General features: G+C 43.3%; 1 long non-coding RNA gene across 1 annotated transcript; it reads left to right on the forward strand.

Moving 5' to 3' along the window:
- Positions 1 to 15,972, forward strand: LOC135320573 (uncharacterized). The gene is made up of 4 exons (XR_010379775.1): positions 1 to 157; positions 3,649 to 3,770; positions 14,423 to 14,510; positions 15,727 to 15,972. It is a non-coding gene; the product is annotated as an uncharacterized LOC135320573 (long non-coding RNA).
- Positions 15,973 to 16,876: the final 904 nt, after the last annotated feature.

A 16,876-nucleotide genomic window follows, 5' to 3' on the forward strand; every position in this document is an offset into this window, starting at 1 on the left:
TGAACTCCTGTTTTCTTGTCTCTCAAAACAGGAGAATTACAGCCTGCTGCTAGAGTGTTTGATCAGTGTAAATGATTTGTGTCTATAAGATGCCATGTACAGCCACAATCTCAGTGAGAAATGGGTTGTCGCCTCTTCTTCTTCAACTCAGTGCTCGGTAAGACATCGGGGGAAAGCCAGTCCCTAATTTGTTGTGATGCAATGAGGAACAAAATTAACGTCTTGCCTTTCCCTAGCAGTATTCTTACTTCTTTGTTTCATTTACCTCTTTCCTCCTTTACTCTCCCCTTTCACCTCCTCCACCAAAAGAAACTGAGACTGTCTCAGAACACTAGATTCAAATTACTTTAAATGTTGGCTCATCCCCATGAAATTACAGTGACATTAAAAAAAATCTGTACACATCCCAGACGATTATATTTGATTTATACACACACACACACACACACACACACACACAATCAGGATGCCTCCCGTTTGCTGAAGGAGAAGGACCACTTTTTCTGAGTTTTCATTCACTGAGCGTGAGAGGAAATTCTCTTAAGCAGAAATTCACCTGGCTTCGTGCATGGTTTTTTAAATTGGATTTCTGCTTTGTGTCCATAGAAATATTCTCCTATTAGAAGAGGGGAAGTGGAGACATAGATATTCTGCTGAGATATTGGTGTCATCATATTTGAGTTGGAAAGGACTTATGACAGCATAGAGTTGTACCTTTTTATGGGTGAGAATCCATGATAGTGTAACTTGGACAAGAACCCGAGTCTTCTGTCTTCGTGTCCACGTGGATGAAGAGGCAACTGGTTGGGGGATGGCAGGGATCCTTCTTGCTTGATTTCCAGGGTCTTGCTAGTTTTCATTGTTCAGCTGCCTTTAGTTTATGTCCATGTGGCCTCTCATGGGAAGGTCACTATGTCCTGATAGATTGAGTTTCTAATCAGCAAAAAGGTCTGGACCCACTCATGGTTTCCAGAGATTTTCTGCTGACCTGCTGACACTTTATATACATGAGACCTAAGAAATTGCTGGATATAAAATCCTTATTGTTATCATTTGCCCTCGAGTTCCATAGGAATGGGGTGCTGTCTCAGGCTGCCTAAGGCTAGATCTGAACAAAGATATGGTGATAGGCTGCGCAGCTGGACCCTCCCCAGTCTAATGGGATTTCCACCTTAGTTTTTAGAATCAGGCAGATTAGTTCAAATCTTGCCTTTACCAGTTATTAGCTTTGTGACCTTGAGGAAGAAACTTTACTTTTTGAGGGACCAATTTTCTTTATCTCTAAATAAGTTCAGTATTTATTTTAGGGTTTTTGTTTTAGGATTGAATGAATTCCCTCATTTATTCCTAAAATACAGATCACATGGTTCTATGCTGGTGCCTTAGTAGTTGATTACTAAGGGACTCAGCAGTGAGAATGTGGGTGAGGTCCCCTGGATAATAGAGCTTATATTCCAGGATATGCTTGTAAAAGACTGGATTGCAGTGGATTTTTAGTAAATGTCCACTCCTTTCCTAATCCCCATTGATTGTGTATATATCTTTATACTAATATATGAACAATTTTTTATTGAAATTTAAGTCTCTGTAGTATTTAAAGTATGTAGCTATAACAAAAATACGTGAAATAAAATTATCTGACTTTTATTTTCTTTTCAATAAGCAAAACAAAATAAAATAGAAAAGAAAAGAAAAAGTTTTGAAGGAGTAGAAATAATTTTATTTCCGTGGAATCAACTCCCTATGTTAGGTTTTTCGGTTGTGTTCTTAAACAGCTTATAAAATTGACAGGTTTTGTCTTCAGTGTTGATAGCTGGGTGAGTATAGTTTCTTTTTGTGGTTGTCTTTGATGAATTATTTGCACTAGATCATAAGTAATGTGCATGTTACTTATTGGAAACGAGGAAACAGTGGAGACATACTACCTCCAATGCAGTCATTTTGTTACCGAGTCCAAACTCATTCTGCTCGCTGCATGACAGGCCAATAAACCGGGAGATGAGGTGTTGGAGCAAGGAATAGTGACTTTATTTGCAAAGCTGGCAGATCCAGAAGATGGCAGACTGATGTCCTGGAGAATCATCTTCCACAAGTCAGAATTGTGTCTCCTTTTATATTAAAAAGGGGCGGGGTTTTGGTTAGTTGTTGGAAACTTCTTGCTGTATGAATTGCTTGTCCTTTGAATCCGCTGTTCTTGCAGCTGTCCATGCGGATCAAATCATGTTGCCCCTGTGAAACCTCCAAAAAAAAAAAACAAAGGTTATTCTCTATTTTGCAACTTGCCATCTCTACATAAGTGCAGATGAATTAGCATCCTTCAAGATCACGGCCAGGAGAATAGGCTGTCCTGGATATTTCAGTCTAAAGGCAACTTTCTTTTACAAATGGTGCAGAGCTAGCCAGTCTGAGCCTAGAAAACAGGGCACAGGGTTAAAGCCAAAGGAACAGACCTAACATGGGGTCAAAATTGTTCTTTTCTATTACAATTCCCTTTTCTGCTTCATAGATAATTTTAGTAAGAAACATGAGCAATTTTGTATTTTTGCTTCTTAATAACCGATAAGTTGGCCAACTATATTTTTGTGAGCAGAGATGCTGTGCGGGCATAGGGGTCACAGCACACTCTTGTTGGGGGTGGCCAACCCTGAAACATGTCTGATGCCACGTGAGTGTTGGTGAGGGTCCCCCTAGCCAGCGGCTCTCTTCAGGAGGCAGCATATGGGCATTGATATCTGGAGACCTCATTTTCGGCTGCAGGAAATTTTTTAGATACTGCGATTGAAAAATCACTCCAGCTGGGGATAATTAGGGAAAAAAGGAAAAGGAAAAGGGTTTGGAGTAGAGTAGAAGAGAAGGACATAAGATCACGGAGCCTGAGTGCTTGGCAGCGGGGCCTCGGGAGAGAGGGGAGCAGAGTTGGGGAGGGGCCTGACCCCGGAACCAGCTCCTGCACCTGTCGCCGTGCCCAAGCCACGTAGGTTTCAATTGGCCTGGGCCACCTCTCTGGGCTGGATCTCACCCTGGGCAGAACCTTGAGTATCGAATGTAAGGGGTGGGCAGCACTCACTTAGGGGGTCACTGTGGATTTCAGTCAAGTCCACAGTGCCTTTTCTGGTCATGTGCCTTCACTTGTCCTTTATCTCAGGATCTGAGGAGGAGGAGAAAGGAACTCAGGCAGAGATCCAGGAAGATATCCGACTGTGTTAAGTGAGGACAGACACAGTTACAAGGGGACCGAGGACACTTGCAGCAAAGTAAAATGACTTCACAACTCTTGCTTCAGAGCTGCAGGTGTGAGAGAGCCTAAGCCTGTTTCAGAGTGCAGGGGACAAGCGGAAAGGAATGGCAAAATTTCCACTGACAATTGAAATTATGTTAAATAGCCTGCTACTGTTGCTTGTATCACTTGAATGAATGCAGGCATATTTCTGTGGGCATTTATATGTTCACTCAACCCCACCAGCCACTCTTGCCCCCATCGGGGATGGGCTTTCTCAAGCACAGTGCACCTCCTGCTTCGGTGGGCCACGCTGCGTGTCCTCGCCTGGGGCCGGGCTGCTGCAGGGCACTGAGTCCCTGAGGCACCGCCTGTGATAAACGACAGGAACATCTCTGCTATCGACTGAGGGCCTCCTTTTCCCCCTGCAGTGTAAGAATTCTGGTGACTGTTAGAAGCATGCTTCCAAGCTGTCCGTGTCCTCGGCATCCAGAAGCGGAGCCTGGAAGCTACTGAATTTCTCCAGAATGCGTTCTACATTCACCTTCGGCAGGTGAGTGTATGTCCTTACACAAGTGGAGGAATTACTGCCATTTTCCTGGAACTTACTCACCACTAGTCCATCTGATTTTTCTGTGCTAGGATTCAGTATGGCCTGCTAAAAAATCTGGAGTCAGATCTTGAAACCCTGATGAAGAGGATTATTTATTTTATTTCACTATATGATAATCTTTTACTTTCAAAATTCAGAATTTTTGGTTCTTTCAGGCATTTTTGAGGGGGTTGGCAAAACAAATTTGCTCTTACCGTCTTTGCGACCTGTTGCTTTGTGCCTCTCACCTGTCTTCTGTCACTTGTGAGGCAATTCCATTTGTGACCCTGTCCGGGTTGTTCATGTTATACAACATAAAGTCTGTAAAAGTACAGTCCCTTTTACTCCGAAGACATTCCACAAATAACTCCTTAAATCTGGGTGTGGTTTTAAGAAGACAGAATCATTAGAACATGTAATTGCAGGTTGCTAGTGCAAAATCCCCAAATCAATAGTCTAGCTCAACATCTAAAATCTTTCTAATCTACCTTGGATTTGTATGGATAAGTGAAGCAATTTGCTAAGTATTGAACACCAGGGTTAGAATTCAGGCTGGTGTATTTCAGCAGGTCCTCCTGAGCCAGCGCTGTGCCAGAGGGCGGGGCTGAGGGGGAGAGGGTGGGGCCGAGGGAGAGGGCGGGGCCTTGGGGAAAGAGGAGGGCCAAGGAGGAGGGGGGTCCTGCCCTCCCTGAGCTGACAGTTTCATGGCAAACACCTTCACCATGTGAAGAACTTGGAGTTTCTTCTAAGAACACTAGGTTTGAAAAGAGTCATAAAAGAACGGGAGTGACAAAATCCAATTTGTCTCAAGTAGGGGAGAGCAGCTGGAAGGCCACTTGGGAGACTCGTGAGTCCAGGTGGGCAGTGTTGGTGGCTTCTACCTGAGCGGTGGGACAGTCAGTGGAACAGTCACCGGGAAAAAATGAACAGATTTTAGGCATGTTTAGATGGTAAAAAGGAAAGGATGAATGATGTCTGTGAAGGTAGGATGGAGTAAGGCCCAGGTTTCTGGGTGGATTAATGAGGTAAATAATGGTCCTGCTGTGCTCTGAGGAGGGAAAGCTGCAGAGGGAGCTTTGGGGGAACCCTGATGAGTTCAGCTGTGGATAAAGTGAAAGGCTGTTAAATGTGTGGTCTGGGAGCTCAGGTGAGAGCCAGTAGCGAGTAGGGGGAGGGGAGAGAGACGTTCAAATCATTTTGTCTTGTGAGCATACAAATAATTATGAGTAATGATACACTTACGCCTCTATATTCTGGATTTAACACCCATTAACATTTTGTTATATTGACTGCAGAGGTTCCTAATATTTTTTAATAGAAATAAAATAAATAGAAACAAAATAGTGGGGTTAATAAACATCTTAGAGTTGATGTGTGTCCTTCTATGTATTTTGATACCTCATCTGTTTATAACCATAATCTATAAAAAGTTAACTAGTTTAGCATAAGTGTTAAACAGAGGGACGTGACACACAGTTTTGGGGCTTGAAGGTGATCTTCTCGGGCAAATTATGTAGCCTCTCTGTACCTTTGTTCCATCTTCTGTGACTGCCCCCGGGCCCCTCATCACAGATGATTTCCTAGGCTAGATGATGGGAGGGAGGCTGCTGAAGGGAGTAAGAAGTGGCAACTGCTAGGGACACTTAAGAGAGAGACAAAAAGAGATTAAAGTCAATAAACTCAGTACAAACAAATACTCTCAAAAGAGAAAGAATCCTGCAGTGTTTTGAGCCACTTAGCATAAGGGAAACAAAATCACGTGGACCCAAAGCTCTTGAGCATGTGAGTATTGTGGGTGGGAAGGTGTCATCAGAAAAGGGTTGAGAAAAGGTCTTTTGGTTTCCCTTGACGTTTCCAGTAAGGATGGGGAGCAGAAGTGAAAACCCTCAGCTTCAGTGGAAGCTGCTGTTTTGTGTGAAACTGACCAAACTTTGGAGACCAGTCATCAGCGGTGCTGGCAAATGAAGAGATTTCGGGATTGGGTGGGGCACTTGCTGTGACTTCCAGGTGACCTACTGGCTGGGGGCTGTGAGGCGGGCAGTAGGTTTGCAGGGAGACCCGGGCATAATCCCTGGTTCTGAGGCTGCTGGTCTGACTAGCAGACCTGGGCACAGGCAGTCCTAATGGGGCAGCTCGGGATGTGGCCTGGGACACCTGCCGTGCTGAGGGCGAGAAGAGCGCTTCCCTGAGGGGGTGTCCCTGTGGAGAGTGGAAACGTCCTCCTGCAGGGGAGGAAGATCCTCTGAGCAGGGTGCTGGATGCACAGGCAAGACCACCCTGAGCACTGAGGGTTTGGGGAGCCCGAAGTCACACAGTGGCCCGAGCAGCCTTGTTCCTGAGAAACTAGAGGGAGAAGAGGCTGAAAAGTCAGGCTAGGGTCAGAAACCGTGGTGGGTTATGAGTGACAGTAAAGGACTGGTCAGGCAGGCACGAGAGAACCCTGTGGGTGTCCCAGCTGGAGCGTCACGCCAGAGGGTGGAGCTGAGTTATAGACTTTGCCACTTATTAGCTGTGTGACTTTGAGCAAGATCACCCCACCTCTCTGTATATACCTTCATCTGTAAAATGACACAGTGACAAGCTCGTGTCATCAGAAGGCTTAGTTTAGCTCTGATCCTCTGTGTCCAGTCCTGTCAGTGCTGTCCTGCAAGTTTCTGCAGTGGCTGCTCTTACCCTGAAATGGGAGGGCATAGAGGGATTTTGTAGCGCCCGAGGGCAGGAAGGGGTTTCTTTAAAAACAGACATGTAGCCGCCTGCAGCTGCAGGCCTGCAGGCAGTTTGGTTGATGCTCCTGGAGAGGACTTTGGAGCCCTTAGCATCGTCATAAGACTTGTTTTCCCTTGGCTGCCGGAATTGCCTATGCAGATTAATGTGGAAAATTTGGGCTTCTGGCAAAGCTGTTTTCAGAGATGGTAATATACATAACATATCGTAGAAAATATAATGCTTTTATTTAATCTGTGGGACTTTGCAGCTGTTGGGAACACCTCTGTTGGCCTGGTCTCCACAGAGGACACTATGGGTCGGCAGAGCGTGCGGGAGGGCAGGTAGCCTGCAGTGCTGCTGCGGGGTGTTCTCCCGAGTAGAGCACTCTGCTGAGTTGACTCTTCTCTGAGTTTGGTTGCCAGATGAGCAGACAGAAAATTAATGAGTTCTGGTGGGATTGTATAATGACAGAAAGAAAGAGGGACCCGTAGTTTTTCTGGACTAGAACACGCTTTTGGTTCCTGATCCAGTGTGTTCCATTACAGAATTGATGAGTTGTGTCTATTCTGGGACTTGTCGACTGAAAGAAATGTGTAGCCTGAAAGTTTAGAGTTACACTTTATTAGGCGGGAGGACTCGAGGCGGGATGACAGCCTTCAAATCTGTCTGAGGGTCTGCCCCCAAGAAGTAGGGGAGGAACTAGGATTATATAGGAGCTTTACAACAAAGACCAGGGAGTTGGAAGAATAAAAGATTGCTTGTTATATAAAGAAATCCAGGCATCTCAAGTTAAAGAATTTAGTGCCTTTGTATGTATCATTTGACCTCACTGGATTCATTCTTTAGACAAGCACCTAGCTATCTAGGGCAATTATCCTGTCTTCTTATTCTCAGTCTGTTCAGAGGGCAGCATGTGAGTGGCTGTAGAGGCTGGGCTTCAGGTCTGTCCGCACTGGGGGGTGGCGGCAGCCTTGATGACTTGGTTTCAGCATTCTTTGTTTACTGACATGGTTGTAGTATTTTAATTCACATTGTAGTATTTTCATTCACAGACTGTGGATAATCTGGAAACTTGGAAAGGAACCGAGATGGAATTACTGCAGGTACCTTCTACTTTAATAAGCCGTGTGCAAACATAAACATGGAGGAAGCATACATTTGAATTTGGTGGTGTAGGGAAGGGTTTCTGCACATTACAGGAGAACGCAAGGCAAAATATCTCTTCTTTGTTGGCAGGGATGTATGTCAACCTGTCTTTTCTGTAGCGGTTTCTGAGAGCACTTTATGGTAATTAACAAACATTGACAAACGGTGGCACAATTTGCATTTAAGAGCTGGCCTGTGCAAACATGTATTGGACAGGTGGATTTCATAGGCAAGTGGTGAGGTGGATTGGAGAGAGGTGTAGCCCAGGCCTGGGCTCAGATTCAGGTTTAAATCGCCATTTCCTCACCAAAGGACCTTGGACTAGAGTGTAACCTCCATTAAACTGTTGGTGAATCTGTGAAATATGCATTATAATATTCGTTTCTTCCTGGGTTTGTTGTAAGTTTTAAACAGTATTATAACACTCATGAAACACTTAACAGGCACTTAGCAGTGTTCACTGTGTCCTTCCGCCCCGCTTAGCGTGTGTCACAGCCGTAAAGGTAGCATGTGCCTGTTGAGGACGTACTGGTAGCCCCTTGAATAGGTTGTGAATTTGGTGATTTCCTTTAATCCTTGAAACTCTACGTGCCATGGGCAGTTATTTTCATGAACAGATGAGGAATCTTAGGGTAAAGAAGACGGTGTAATTTGCCCAAAGTCAGACCATAATTTTGGGTGCAGGGGCCTCTGTTCAGCATGGGCCCCTGGGCTTTCTGCCCTCTCCGTTCAGCACCAGAGCCAGACGTGGAGTCGCCTGTCTCCCAGCCCAGAATATCCGGCAGGCAGCAACACAAACCTGGACCTGTTCTGCTTAAGCAAACACTCCGGAGGGGAGGCAGGTACTAAAGGAATAAATGTAAAAACAGACGACTGCAAACTGTTATCAGCTCAGAGAAGGAAAGGAACACGTCTCGCCGTGCAGAGCTAGGAGCTTTCCCTTCGGGGCTGCTCTGGGGGCGTTCATTTCAGCTAAACAAACTCCGCTCCTGCACCAAGGCATGAAGGCAGGGTGCATGTAACCAGGCTGACTGGGCCTCGTTGATCATACTCATTCCTAATCCAGTGTCAGCTGTCACGGGCACTTACCTAGTAAACAGATGTCGGCCATAATCATCACGCACTTTGCTTGGTAGTTTTATTGGCCCCACTTTTGAGATGAGGTAATTGAAGCTGGGGAGATTGCTTCATGCCCGTGATTACCTTGGAAATACCCCTACTGGTCTTTCAACTTAGACTGGTGTGGCTGTTACATCCCAGCCCTGTGAATGGCATCGTGTAGCTTCTACCAAGTTGCCCAAATGACTGACATTGATTTTCTTAATCCGTAGGAAATGGTATGTGACAATAAGAGAAAAGGTGTTAAGAAATTCTTTGGAAAACTAGAACAAAATCCAATACTTCCCCAGCTGGGGTAGCGTACCCAGTGTCACTCATCCCACTCACAGCCTGGCACCTCCTCCCTCCCGACTCCGTGTTCAGAAGCCACTCTGAGCCTTCGAAGAACATTTTGCCTCATGACACTGTTGACTAAGACCTATGACCTCTCTGTCCCTGGTTAACTCTCTCTTCAAGGCCATTTAAATTTTATGCAGGCTCCTCCACTCCGATGTAAGAAAAGACTCTTTAAACTTCTTGATGAAGCTCCTTAATGAAGATCTTGTGAAGGAAACCTAGTCAAAACCTGGGATGTATGCACACAGTGACTGCAACCTCAGCACTTTGTGAAGTTCAGAATCAGAGGGGTGGGAGACTCAGGAAAGGCTTTTTAAGGTAGAAAGGGGAAAGTGAAAGGATGCAGGCTGTGTGAGACTGAAACATCTCTGTCCCAGCCAGCAAGGCACCTGCGTTCAGGATGGTGTATGGGGAGTACAGAGTTCTCACAAAGAAAGAAGTGGTGGGATGGGAGGGAGGACAGATAGATTCTTTACTAGGGAAGGAAATAGTGGTCTGAAAATTTCCTGGTTGAATAAGAGGACTGTGACATGATGTGCTTGCATTTTGGAGAGAAGGGTTTTGTGGGGACAGGCCTAGGAGAAAGCTCTCTGGCTGGGGAGTCAGCACAACAGAGAACCACAGAGAACCGGGCTGACCTCAGGGCCCCTGCTGGGGGAGGGGCTGCCCGCCATTTTGGTCCTGGGGGCTACTTCTGTCCCTTAGCTGGGGCCTCAGAACTCCCTTCACATCCCAGTCCTGTTGATACAAGAAAACACATGTGGGGCATGGGAAGGGCTGTGTCCCAGGCTTTGGTTGAGCCCCTGGAATGTGCCCCACCAGACGTGGGTCCTTGGCTTCATGCAGGAAAGATTTCAAGAGCAAGCCACTGTTGAGTAAAGGTAGATTTATTCACAGAGACACGTTGAAAGGCAGGAGAAATGCCACGAGGTGTGGGGGTTGGGTGCTCAGATTAAAAGTAGGTACACACTCCACAGACAAATTATGGGCCTTCTCCGAAGAGGGAGAGAGAGTGATGACCACGAGGTGGCGCTGTGTTGCTGGTTTTCATGGGCTTGGTTGTTTTATATGCTAATAATTAGAAGGAGCAGCCTAAGGGCAAGGGGCTGGGATTCCCAGGGATTTGGCCATTTCCCACACTTTGACATTTTGTGGCTAGCCTTGGGATGGCCATGGTGCCTTGGGGCGTGTTATTCACCATGTTACTATTACAATGGGTGTATAATGAAGCTCAAGATCTGCTAGAAGTAAAATCTCTTCATCCTGAGCCTCAAGGCCTACTGGGGGTTGAATCCTTCACCATTTTGATGTTAATTGCTGTGGACTTCTTTGAATGGCTGTGCTCTGGCCCCTTCCATCCTGTCTCACTGTGTTGACACAGAGAGAGCAAAGGCCGGGCCCTGCCTGTGCTCCTGCATTTAACAGGGAGACGGGTGGGGTGGGCTGATGATGACTCTGAGTGGTGAGAAGTATGTTTCAGATTTTCCCACGTGGGAGATGGGGACCTGCCAGCAGCCACCGCAGATTTATCTCACGGGCATTATCGCTTGTGTCACTCATCTTTTTCTATTTTTCTTTCTTTTTTTTTCAAGTATTTAATCTAAATTTAACATCAGGTTTTCTTAGGAAAGAAATTTCTCTTTTTCTTTTCTTTGGGCCTCTTTTGGGGGGGTAGGTAATTAGGTGTATTTATCTGTTAGAGGAGGCCCTGGCGGTTGAACCCGGGACCCCGTGCACGCTAAGCACACGCTCTACCACTGAGCTCTACCACCCGCCCCATCATCTTTTACTTTTTGCTTTAGCTGCCAAGAATCTTACGGCTGAATTTCTAGTCGGCCTTTAACACTTACCCTGACTTCATGGCATTCGTTTTTATGAGTTTACCTCCCCCTGGTTTCATTTAAGTATTGAATCTCCATTTTCTCTTCACTCTAACTTTTGTCTTTTTGTTGTTATGGTTGTTAAGCTGTGTTAAAAATTGTTTAATTTCTCTTTTAGCAGGAGGCTGAAAGTAAATAAATATGTAAACAAACATCACACTTAAATGTTTTATACATTCTAAGCTGTTTATTAGTTACTTAAAAACCGAATTGAATACTGAAGTGATAACATTTTAAAATTATTTTTTAACATTTTATAAAAGTATAGCTGATTTACAATATGATATGTTTCAGGTGTACAATAGTTGCACAATTTTTATTGTTATGCTCCATTTATAGTTATTGTAAAACATTGGCTATATTCCCTGTGTCGTAAGATACATCCCTGTAGCGTGTTTATGTTACATGGAGCAGTTTGTATAAGAAAGTTGGGTAATACAAAGTCTGGGGCGTGGCTCTGTCTAACCCATGTTCCCGGTCACCCTTCCTGTCAGAGCCCAGGCCCTCACTCCTGTCTGCAGGGGAGCGACTGGAGGCAGCCCCCATCAGCGCTGGCACCACCCTCTGAGTGGCAGTGACAGCAGTGACTGTGTGTGGACGTGCAAAGTGTTGTTCCAGGAGCTTTACATGCATTTCTGCATTTAATAATTAAAGCCCTCCTGTGAGGAATCATTTTAGGTTTTTAATTAATAATACATTTTATTTTGATTTTGAGAGTTCAAACTTCCAGAAAATTTACTGGAATAGTACAATAAATGCTTAGATACAGTTCACCTAAAAGGGCACTGTTTGCCCTTTTGTGTCTGGCTTAATTCAGTATAAACTTTCAAGGTTCATCCATGTTGTAGCCTCAGTCAGTACTTTATTCTTTTGGTTTTATAATATCCTTTTTCTTTTTTTTTTTCGTTTTTTCTCTATTTAAAAATATTTTCATTGAATTCTAGTCAGTTTATAATGTTGCGTCAGTTTATAATTTTGCATCAGTTTCTTGTGTACAGCACAACACTTCATTTATATAGGAACATACATGTATTCATTTTCATATTCTTTTTCAACATAAGTTACTATAAGTTATTAAATATATTCTCCTGTGCTATACAGTATAAACTTGCTGTTTACTCTATACATACTCAGTATCTGCAAATCTTGAACTCCCAATTTATTTCTTCCCACAACCTATCCCCTCTGGTAACCATAGTTTGGTTTCTATGTCTGTGTGTCTGTTTCTGTTCTGTAGATAAGTTTATCTTTTTGTTTCTTTGTTTTTTTAGATTCCACATGTGAGCGATCTTATATGGTATTTTTCTTTCTCTTTCTGGCTTACTTCACTTAGAATGACATTCTCCAGGTCCATTCATGTTTCTACAAATGGCATTATTTTATTATTTTTTTATGGCTGAATAGTAGTCTATTGTACAAATATACTACAACCTCTTTATCCAGTCATCTGTCAGTGGACATTTAGGTTGTTTCCATGTCTTGCTATTGTAAATAGTGCTGCTCTGAATATTGGGGTGTAGGTGTCTTTTTGAATTACGGTTCCTTCTGGATATATGCCCAGGAGTGGGATTGCTGGGTCATATGGGAGGTCAATGTTTTGTCTTTTGAGGAACCTCTGTACTGTTTTCCACAATGGCTCCACCAAACTGCAACCACAGTGTAGGAGGGTTCCCTATTCTCCACAGCCTCTCCAGCATTTATTGTTTGTGAACTTCTGAATGATGTCTATTCTGACTGGTGAGATGTGATATTTGATTGCAGTTTTGATTTGCATTTCTCTGATAATGATATTGAGCATTTTTTCATGTGCATATTGGCCATTTGGATGTCTTCATTGGAGAAAAGCTTCCTTAGGCCTTCTGCCCATTTTTGAATTGAATTGTTTGTTTTTCTTTCTTATCAAGTGTAAAAGGTGTTATATATTCTGGGAATTAAGCCCTTGTCAGTCTCATTTATTGCAACTATTTTCTCCCATTCCATAGGTTGTCTTTTAGTTTTGCTTACTGTTTCCTTTGCTGTGCAAAACCTTGTAAGTTTAATTACATCCCACTTGTATATTTTTGCTTGTATTTCTATTGCTTGAGTAGACTGCTCTAGGAGAACATTGCTGAGATGTATGTCAGATATTTTGCCTATGTTTTCTTCTAAGAGGTTTATAGTGTCTTGTCTACATGTTTAAGTCTTTAAGCCATTTTGAATTTATTTTTGTGTATGCTGTGAGGGAGTAGTCTAACTTCATTGATTTACATGCAGCTGTCCAGTTTTCCCTACACCATTTCTGAAGAGGCTGTCTTTACTCCATTTTATGTTCTCACCTCCTTTGTCAAAGATTCAATGACCAAAAGTTTGTGGGCCTATTCTTGGTAATTTTGTTTATCCGTTCATTGATGGATGGATATTGTTTGTAACCTTTGGCTACTCTGAATGATACTGCCATGAATATTGATGTGCAAGTTTTTGTGAGAATATGTTTTCATTCTGTTGGCTGTACAGTTGGCCCTCCATATCTGTAGTTTCCACTTCATGGATCCAGATGGCTGGTGGTAAAGGGAGTCGAACTTCCTTGGATTATGGTATCCAGGTTTGGGGGTTCCTGAAACCAACCCCCCGAGGATACTGAGGGATGACTCTACATGTAGGAGTGGAATTGCTGAGCCATATATCTCTAACATTTTGAGGAAACACCAGACTTCTCCAAAGAAGCTGCACCATTGTCCCTTTCCACTGGCCGCAAATGAGGTATCTCTGCCTCCTCAACGACACTTGTTATTGTCCATGTTTTGATTATAACCGTCCTAGTGGGTGTAAAATGAGAACTCATTTTGATTTTGATTTGGCTAGTGATGCTGAGCTTCTTTTCATGTGCTTATCGGCCATTTGTGTATTTATTTAAATCCTTGGCAAATTTAAACATTGGGTCGATTTTCTTTGTATTGTTCAGTTGTAAGCATTTTTTATATATCCTGAATACTAGTCTCTTCTTAGATACATGCTTTGCAAAATTTTTCTCCTATTCTGCAGATTGTCCTTTCACTTTAGTTTTTTTAAGCATTAAAACAATTTCTTTACAGGGGAGGTAATTAGATGTATTAATTTATTTTATTTTTCTTGCTAAGGATGCACTCTGTCACTTGATATACCCCCTTCCCCTGTCATTTCACTTTCTTGATGATGTAATTTGTAACAAAAAGGTTTTAATTTTGATGAAGTCCAGTTTATCTGCTTTTTTCTTCTATCACTTGTGCTCTTCGTATTGTATCTAGGAAACCAAAGCCTATCCTAGGACCACAAAGATTTATACTGCGTCTTCTTTTGGAAAGTTTATAGGTTTAGTTTTTACGTTTCTGTCTGTGATCAATTTTGAATTAATTTTTATTTATTTAAAATATGGGGGTCCAGATTCCAGATTCATTCTTTTGCCTGCAGATACTCAGCACTCCCTGCACCATTTGTTGAATAGACTATTCTTTCAATGGAGTGTTGTTGGCACCCTTGTGGAAAACTGACTGTAAATGTAAGTTTTTTCCCCCTGGGTTTTTATTATGTCTCATAGATTTATTTATCCAAACTTATGCCAGTACCATACTAACTTAGTACTATAGCTTTTTAGTACCCTTTAAAGTGAGTCCTCCAACTTTGCTCTGCTTTTTCAAGATTGTTTTGGCTGACCTGGGCCCCTTGCACTTCCATATGAATTTTGGGATCACTTTTTCAATTTTTGCAAAGAAGTCAGCTGGAATATTGATAAAGATTCCACTGAATTTGTAACTCACTTTGGGGAGTCTTAACATTTTTAACAATATTGTCTACCATTCCATGAACATGGGATGTGTTCCATATATGTAGATCTTTTAAGTATTATTTCGGTGATACATCAAAATATTCAATGTACAAATCTTGTAAATTTTTGTTAAATGTATCTCTCATTTTATTTTTAATGCTGTTGTAAATGGAAAGGCTGAGCTTCTTGAGGGTAGGACTATATATTAATTTGTTTATTTCTAGGATTTCTACACAGCAAATACCCTAGGTTTATATTTGCTACATAAATCTATCCACAACTCTTCCCACCCCGTGTTATAAGAAACCAAGACCCAGGTTAAGCTACCTGAACACCTATGTGGAAGTGAGAAATGAGACCCTTGGGTGGGGCTTTGTGAAGATGATACTTAGAGCTTATTTAGGATGGCTTCATCTTAAATTCCTTTAAACAACACTTTTCGTGTAGTCAGATACATTAAGATCATGCCCTTTTTGATGTGCAGGGGAGCTAAGACTATCATTTTCAAATATTTTCTAGTGAGAGTGTTGTACTTGAAATCAAATTTGCATCAATCTTTGAAGATATATGTTTCAGGAATTTTGACTAAAGAACACCTGTCTTTATTCATTAATGACAACTAAATTCTCAAGCAACATGTAAGAGTTTGAGCAAACTGCCCCAGCCCCGTAGGGCTGGTTGGCTGCAGCTGTAACTGGAGTCAGTGCTTACCTCTCCCAGCACGCTTGGGCTGATCTGCTCAAAGGTGTTCGTCCAAATGTTTGTCTGTAGTCTGTTGGACAAAGCCATAAAACATTGAGTTAAGGTTGCTGGAATGCAATATATTCCTATTAATATTAAGTAAGCACATATTGAGTGCTTACTGTATGTTGGGAATTGTCCCTCAGCCTCACATATATATTATTTCACTTAAAACATCATATATTTCCTTGTTATTCTCATTTTACAGATAAGGAGACTGAGAATTAGGTCTTCTGTATTTTGGATGGAGCTCATTATCAATGACAGGAAATTGTAAGGAAAAAGATATTGATTCATCCTGAGAAAATATTTTTCTGACCGTCAGCATTGAAGAGGGTGAACACTGAAGAAGGTGATCATTGTTTGATTGAGACGAGCCCCGGGTTGTACGGAGTCAGCATCCCTGTCCTGGACACGGCACGTGTAGATCTGCGTGGTGGGTGAGGCGGCGAGGCTGCGCAGGGAACGCGGATGCCGGGCCGTTGGGCTGTGCTCAGGCCCGGTGGGACTTTCTCCTAAGGGCAGTGGACCGTCATTGACAGATCTTAAGTAGGGGAGTGGGGTGCTCTCGTAGATCACTTTTGTCTTGTAGAATGCTTAGAAACATTTAGAAGGCTCTGCAGGAGGTGATGTGATGAGTCAGATTAGGGTGGCAGCGAGGTGTAGGAGTGTAGAATTTTCAAGTGGTTTTCAGTCCCAGTTTTGTGGCTGAGTAGCTGTGTCACTTTGGATGATGCACTCAAGGAAGTGAAACAATTTATCTAATCAATTGAAGAAGTGATGTACCGACCTCCCAGGACTGCTGTGGAGATCCAGTGAGATAACGTGTGAACAGTGTGCAGTGTGGTCCCCAGCACACAGTCAGTGCTGAGTGAGTGCCAGTGAGTACCTGGTAGGTCAGGTGTGGGTGGTGGGACTCGGTGACTGAGGAAATCTGAGCCCTGAAGGTGGGGTCCAGTCACATCTGTGAGTGATGGGCCTGAGCTGGGAGAGGCAGGGAGACCTTGCCCCCCGACCAGGGGCCCTGGGTAGGACGGCTATGGGAGGAGCACCCTGAAGTCAGCTCTTTGCAGGTGGAGCTCGAGTTGCCCTTGAGACATCTAAGTGCATTGTCATGAGCTCAAAGAGGATGTCTGGGTGTGGGCTGTGAATTTTCCTATAATCTTAATCCCTGAGGACTCCGAGGTATTGATCACTGAACGTGAAGACATACTTTACAGGACAAGTGAATAGTAGTATCATCTCTGTCATCAAAGCTCACATCTCTTTATTCATCACAAGTTTGCTATTGGGTACTTACAGAGCTCACTTCACCGCCATCCCCTGGGCTCAGGCTCCACAGTAAAGAGCTGGTGAGC

The sequence above is a fragment of the Camelus dromedarius genome, unplaced genomic scaffold (genome assembly GCF_036321535.1).
Source record: "Camelus dromedarius isolate mCamDro1 unplaced genomic scaffold, mCamDro1.pat HAP1_SCAFFOLD_197, whole genome shotgun sequence".
Lineage (NCBI taxonomy): Eukaryota > Metazoa > Chordata > Mammalia > Artiodactyla > Camelidae > Camelus > Camelus dromedarius.